Source organism: Cyprinodon variegatus, unplaced genomic scaffold, assembly GCF_000732505.1.
Source record: "Cyprinodon variegatus isolate N-32 unplaced genomic scaffold, C_variegatus-1.0 Scaffold844, whole genome shotgun sequence".
Taxonomy (NCBI): domain Eukaryota; kingdom Metazoa; phylum Chordata; class Actinopteri; order Cyprinodontiformes; family Cyprinodontidae; genus Cyprinodon; species Cyprinodon variegatus.
This window is the reverse complement of record NW_015151297.1, coordinates 221,533-227,764: the sequence shown is the minus strand read 5'-3', so window position 1 is coordinate 227,764 and position 6,232 is coordinate 221,533.

Sequence of the window (6,232 nt, the reverse complement as noted above, 5' to 3'; positions counted from 1 at the left end):
ATCAGCCTTTTTTATACCTCCTCTTTCTCTGTAAGCTTGAACTGAGATGTTTCTTTGGAGCAGAGGCGTCTATGATAGTGCAGATGTTCAGCCTCGGCCTTAAATAAAAATAAAAACTCTAAACCTTCACTGCAGAAACTCTCTGTTTAGCTGGTTCCTCAGCTCCACTATAGTCTCAGAGTCTCATGCTGCTTCCCTAGAGCCTCTGAGGGAGATGGATCCTGTGGTAGAAAGACGCGGCTCACTGGTTCTGGTCCAACTTTAGCTCCTATAAACCACTGTATTCCTCATTGATGGCTGGAGTCTCAGAATTGGGCAAACCTGTTGGGACTCTTTAGCTAAAGCAGAAGTTGGTCAGCAGTCGCCATGATCAGTGCTGACAGGAAGGAGGTAGAAAGAGGAAACAGGAAGCTTCCTATCATAGTTTAATTTGCATAGATGCTCCTATCCCCCACTAGGAGCTATGCCTTTTCCCACAATCCTTTGGGTGACATGACGTACAGTCACAGCCCAGCTCACTGAATTTAACAAAAATACATGATCTCTTCACTCATATCGGTTTGACAAGCTAAAGCTAATATTTACGCCTTCATATGATTTTGATTTTATCATTTAGAGCTTCAGCCGTTTAATAGGTTTGTGTGAATTTTGTCTTTTGTAGTTTTTTCCTGATTGCTGTAAACCCAACTTAAATAGCAGCATCCATGTGTTCCGTCCCATATTGACGTCCGTATGGCTAAAGGCTGTCTGAATTCTTCACAGCAGTCTGTAGCTCCTTTCCTACCCAGGATAGAGATCTTTTTGCTGACCCTAGGGAGGTTAAATGAACTGGAGCCTTAAGTAGAGGGTGTCCTGCAGATCTAATCCTCCTCATTCACTGTCAGAGCCCTAAGGAGAGAGTTCAGAGATTTGTCCAGGAGTAAAGGACCAGAGAAACACCTAAAATCTGCAGGAGAAAGATGGATGGTGTTAAGAGTTAAATCGTCTACCATACGTGTCAGAAATTATTCTGTTTGGTCATTCAAGAATCCACTAACTGGTCCTTTCAAAATGATAAAAACAAAGATTTGTGAACCAAACATTCATTCTAACAAACCTCCTGATACAGAGAGAGCTTCCCTACAACATAGATGCTGCATGCAGTGATATTTAAATCATAAATCTGTTATTTTTTCTCTAGATCTACTTCAGCTCTCAGTATAAATAAAGCACTTTCCTTCTAAGTGAACCAAGAGGTGGAGCCTTTGAGCCAAACTGTTGCTTCTTCACAGATCCAAACCTCATTAATAAGTGAATCAAACATACAGTAATGTTAAGAAAACAAGTAGAAAGACATAAGTTATATAGATCAGAAGTAAAATTAGTGGAAAGATCCTGTTTAGTTATTTATTACAGCTAATAATAGTGGTAATATTCAAGGATGAATGTTTATGTAAACTTATTGCAGTACTCTTCATGTCCTTCCTTTATGAGTTTTCGTTTGGTTCTTTCTAAGCCTCTATCTCTTTATCATTTTATTGTCTTTAATGCTAATTACATGTTTACAAGCAACTGGGTTCTCCTTTAACGAGGGTTTTAAATCATTTTATTTGATATTCCATCCATGGAAACACTGATTCTTGGTGCATCTTTGTTAAAAATAATAATTTTAAATTTTATCTTCTGTTATTTAAACCTGTGAATGAACTGGAAATGATTCACAGACATCTTTTTTTCTCTTAGTTTTTAAAATCTCATCTTTCACATAGACTAAAGTGAACAAAATCCACTCTGTTCCTAAAACAGGTTAGGTTACAGGTTTAAATGCAGTTTAATGTCAGATAGTTTATACTGCAGTGATTTTCTGACCTCATCTTCCTCATTTGCAGCTTCATCAGGTTTATTTCCACAGTCAGAACCTGAAGCTCATCTCCTCCTTTATTAGGATAAAAAGTTTAGATGTTATTGTTATTCTGTGAAGCTTGTCTGTTACAAACCTGAAGCTGCTTTAATGTGTTCATGGTATGCATCTGAACTTCAGCTTTTTTTTTATAATGAATGTAAATAAATGCTGCTTTAAAACCCACTAAATTCCTGGTTCTGTTTTTATGGGTTTAGGCCCCATCAGAAGAAGCTTCCTGAGCTCTGATTGGTGCAGAGAGGGGAAGGAAATACTGACAGTTTGGTGGAGACCAAAGTGAAACGTCTCTCAGATGGCCGCTAACACTGAGCCTGGTTCTGCTGGAGGTTTCTTCCTGTTCAAAGGGAGTTTTTCCTCTCCACTGTCGCTACAAGCATGCTTGGTGTGAGGGATTGCATTTGATTCAATGAGTCGATGCAATCAACTGGTTTTCCTTAGAAAACTTTATATCAATTTGACTGGATGATCTGGTAAACTGTAAAGTGCCTTGAGATGACATGTGTTGTGAATTGGCGCTATAGAAATAAACTGAATTAAAATAGAATGTAGAATATTCTCCCTGTCAGCTTATAAAGCTGATTTTAAAAGGCAGAGCAGAGATTTCAGCCTGAGTTTAATCTGTTTGAACTGATAAAGTGAATAGTGCTTCTAGTAGGTTTTAAAAATATTTTTTTAATTTTTCCATCAGTTTGTTTGAACAGAAGTCATGTAAGTTAATTCAAATCCTCCTCTTGATCAAATATAAAAGGTTCTCATTCAGATGATCTTGTGTGGTTTTACTCTGACCTAGAACAGGATGTTTCCATGTATCTGTGGCCCAGCTGGGAGGCCCTCCGGCTGTTTAACAGTTAATCTCTGAAGCAACTTCAGGTTTCTGTTCAACTGGTTTCTCCACCCTTCCTGTCAGCAGCTGAAAGCTCATATTATCACAAACAGCAGCTGACTGCCTGCAGAGATAATAAGGTTTCTATAAAAACCCAGAAATAAGTTCATATTGAATCAGTTTTAATCCTGATTAAAGTTATTGATCCAGACGGCAAACACCTGCATTAGATTCATTTAGTGAACTATAAATGGTCTGTGTTTTATAGCTTTACTAACCCTGATGAACGGACATGTTTGAACTTTCTAAAAGAAGCGCTGCAGAGAAAATAATCTCTGAGGCTGCTCCTCTTCCTCTGTCAGATCTAAACTGGAGGTGGTTTAAAGTTACAGTGTAGGAGGAGTTTCAATATTAAGGGGAAGGTAAAAAAGGACAGCCTTTTTTATTTCATCAGGAACTAGCTCCAAATAAGGAAACCTTCCTCAGATTGTCTCTGCTGCAGAGAAGGCCAGGAGAGACGTGATGATGAAGGACTGTAATACTGAGAATAAAGGAGCAGCTGACCACAGCAGAGCTTCACTGACTGGAGCAAAGAGCCACTGATGACATTTCTGCACTGATGCTGTGAAATGATCCTAGAACTACTGTAGAGAATCAGGTTTTAGTCATTTTCTTAGATATTTTGGACTCTTTAATAACCAGGAAACAGGACTGACTGAGTCGGGTCCATACAGGAACCGGAGTTAGGAACTAAAGAATAAACACCACATGGACTGAAAGCCTGAGATCATTATATTATAGATCTGCTATTCACAGAGTTACATAGCTGGTTTAGAGCATCTGTGTTTAGGATACAATAAATCGGCCCAACTGGATCTGGTTTCATAAATCAGAAAATTTGTTTTAATAAGAACTTCTGCTTAGAACAGAATAGTCCAACTAAGGTCTGATTCATTTTAAAATGGAGAAAAAAAACCTAAATAAAGGACCCAAAACATTCATCCTAGACATGCACCTACGATAACAATGTCAGACTCTTCCATGGTTTCTAAATGTTAAAACTTGCAAAATTGCAGGGTGTTTAAATACTTATCTTCTGAGGTGTAATGGTAACAGTGTCAGATTTAACTTTGCATCATCTTGAGAAAATATTTCTTTTGGTATGTTATGAACAACACATTGGTGCAGTACCGAGTCCAACCACAAAGAAATTAATTGTCTGGATGAATAAAGTTTTTTGTTTTTTTATAATGAATTAGTTTTACATATTTTTAAATACCAACAGGTCATAATTACAATGAGCTTAAATGAACAAAGCTCGCAAGTAAAGGTAAAAAAAATTATCCTTCCATCTTCCATCACGCTTATCCCAAGCAGGATGATGAGGGGTGCTGGTGCCTATTTAGCTGTCTACGGGTGAGAGGCGGGGTACATCCTGGACAGGTCGCCAGTCCATCGCAGGGCAACGCAGAGACAAACAGGATCAAAAATGTTTAACAGTTGTTACGAAAATCAGGTAAAACTGATAATGCCACTTCAAACATCCGAGCAGTGAGCTGCACACTCTAAAGGAAAATGTTAGGAAACTGGAGAGAAAATCGCGCCCCACAAGACTACGGGAATCCTACCTAGTCTAGAAAAATAGTTTACTGCTGTATAAGAGCACCCTTTGTAAAGCAAGAGCAGCATATTTCTCCTCATTAATAGAGGAGAATTTGAATCCTATATATATAATCCTAGATATCTTTATAATACAGTTGCCAAACTCACCCAGAGCCATAGCTTAGTTGAACCGTCCATTCAACCTGCTTTTAGCAGTAATGATTTTATGGGATTATTTATAAATTAGATTGATCTTATTAAAAAAATAAGAACATTAGCACTCCTCTGTCTACGATTGGTTTGTCTCTGGATGGTGGGGCAGCATCTGAGGTAGCCATAGAATCTGAACTGGCATTAGACTGCTTTGATCCAGTTGAAGCATGCTTAGTGTGAGGGATTGCATTTGAGTCAATGAGTCGACTCAATCAGCTGGTTTTCCTTAAATAGAAAACTTTAAATCAATCTGACTGGATGATCTGGTTGAACTGTAAAGTGCCTTGAGATGACATGTTGTGAATTGGTGCTATAGAAATAAACTAAATTGAATTGAATTAACTCCTGGATGTTCAACAGCCCAAAGCCTGGATTCTAACTCTGAAATCCTCGCGCTATGTCTTAAAGTGGTTCTGGACAGTTAGAGTTACTTAGATAGAGAGATGTAACAGAAAAAAAGAATTCAGAATTGTAGTAGCACCCTCTAGTGGCCAGACTAGGACTGAAAAGTGACACATTAAAGTGACTTATAATAACTGCTGCCTTGCAGCAAGAAGGTTCTGGGTTCGATTCCCTGCCCGGGGTCTTCTACATGGAGTTTGAATGTTCTCCCTGAGCATGCATGGGTTCTCTCTTGATAGTCCAGCTTCCTCCCACAGTCCAAAAACATGACTATTAGGTTAATTGGCTTCTCTAAAATTCTCCTTAGCTGTGTGTGTGAATGGTTGTTTGTCCTGTTTGTCTCTGTGTTGCCCTGCGATGGACTGGCGACCTGTCCAGGGTATACCCCGCCTCTCACCCATTGACAGCTGGAGATAGGCACCAGCAGTCCATCACTACCACACTTGGGATTAAGCGTGTTAGAAGATGGATGGATGGATATAATTAACACATCAGTAGTCCACCCGATGTGTTGAAGACCAGCTGTTCTGCAGACAATGTTCAAAATGTCCCCTGTAAGGGACCAACATCAGCAGAAAGATGAATACACACCTTTTCTCTTTCCAGGGAAACAAAAGGGTAACTGATCATGATTAGAGCTAAAAATAACAATATTCTTTTAAAATTCTCTGCAAATAGATCTTTTACCATAAAAAGTATCATCATGGGGAAAACTTAAATGTTTTTGCCATCTAGGATGTGATTCCAGGGCTCTATTTATTGGCAACATATTTTGCTATCATAGTCTTTTCCATGATTTTTCCTTTTTTTTTTTTATAATCATTTAACATTGTCCACTAGCTTGATTACAGGTTTGAATTTTTGATATATATATATATACATACACTACCGTTCAAAAGTTTGGGGTCACATTGAAATATCCTTATTTTTGAAGGAAAAGCACCGTACTTTTCAACGAAGATAACTTTAAACTAGTCTTAACTTTAAAGAAATACACTCTATACATTGCTAATGTGGTAAATGACTATTCTAGCTGCAAATGTCTGGTTTTTGGTGCAATATCTACATAGGTGTATAGAGGCCCATTTCCAGCAACTATCACTCCAGTGTTCTAATGGTACAATGTGTTCTAGGTGTGTCTGATCACAAAGCCATTTCCATGGCACTACCCTCCCTTCCAGGTCTTCCAAGCCTAAGCGGAATATCTCCTTCAGAAATCTTAAAAACATAAACCAAGAACTCCTGGCAGCAGACTTTCAAGATCTTTCCACAATTTTTTCATCAGCTGATGA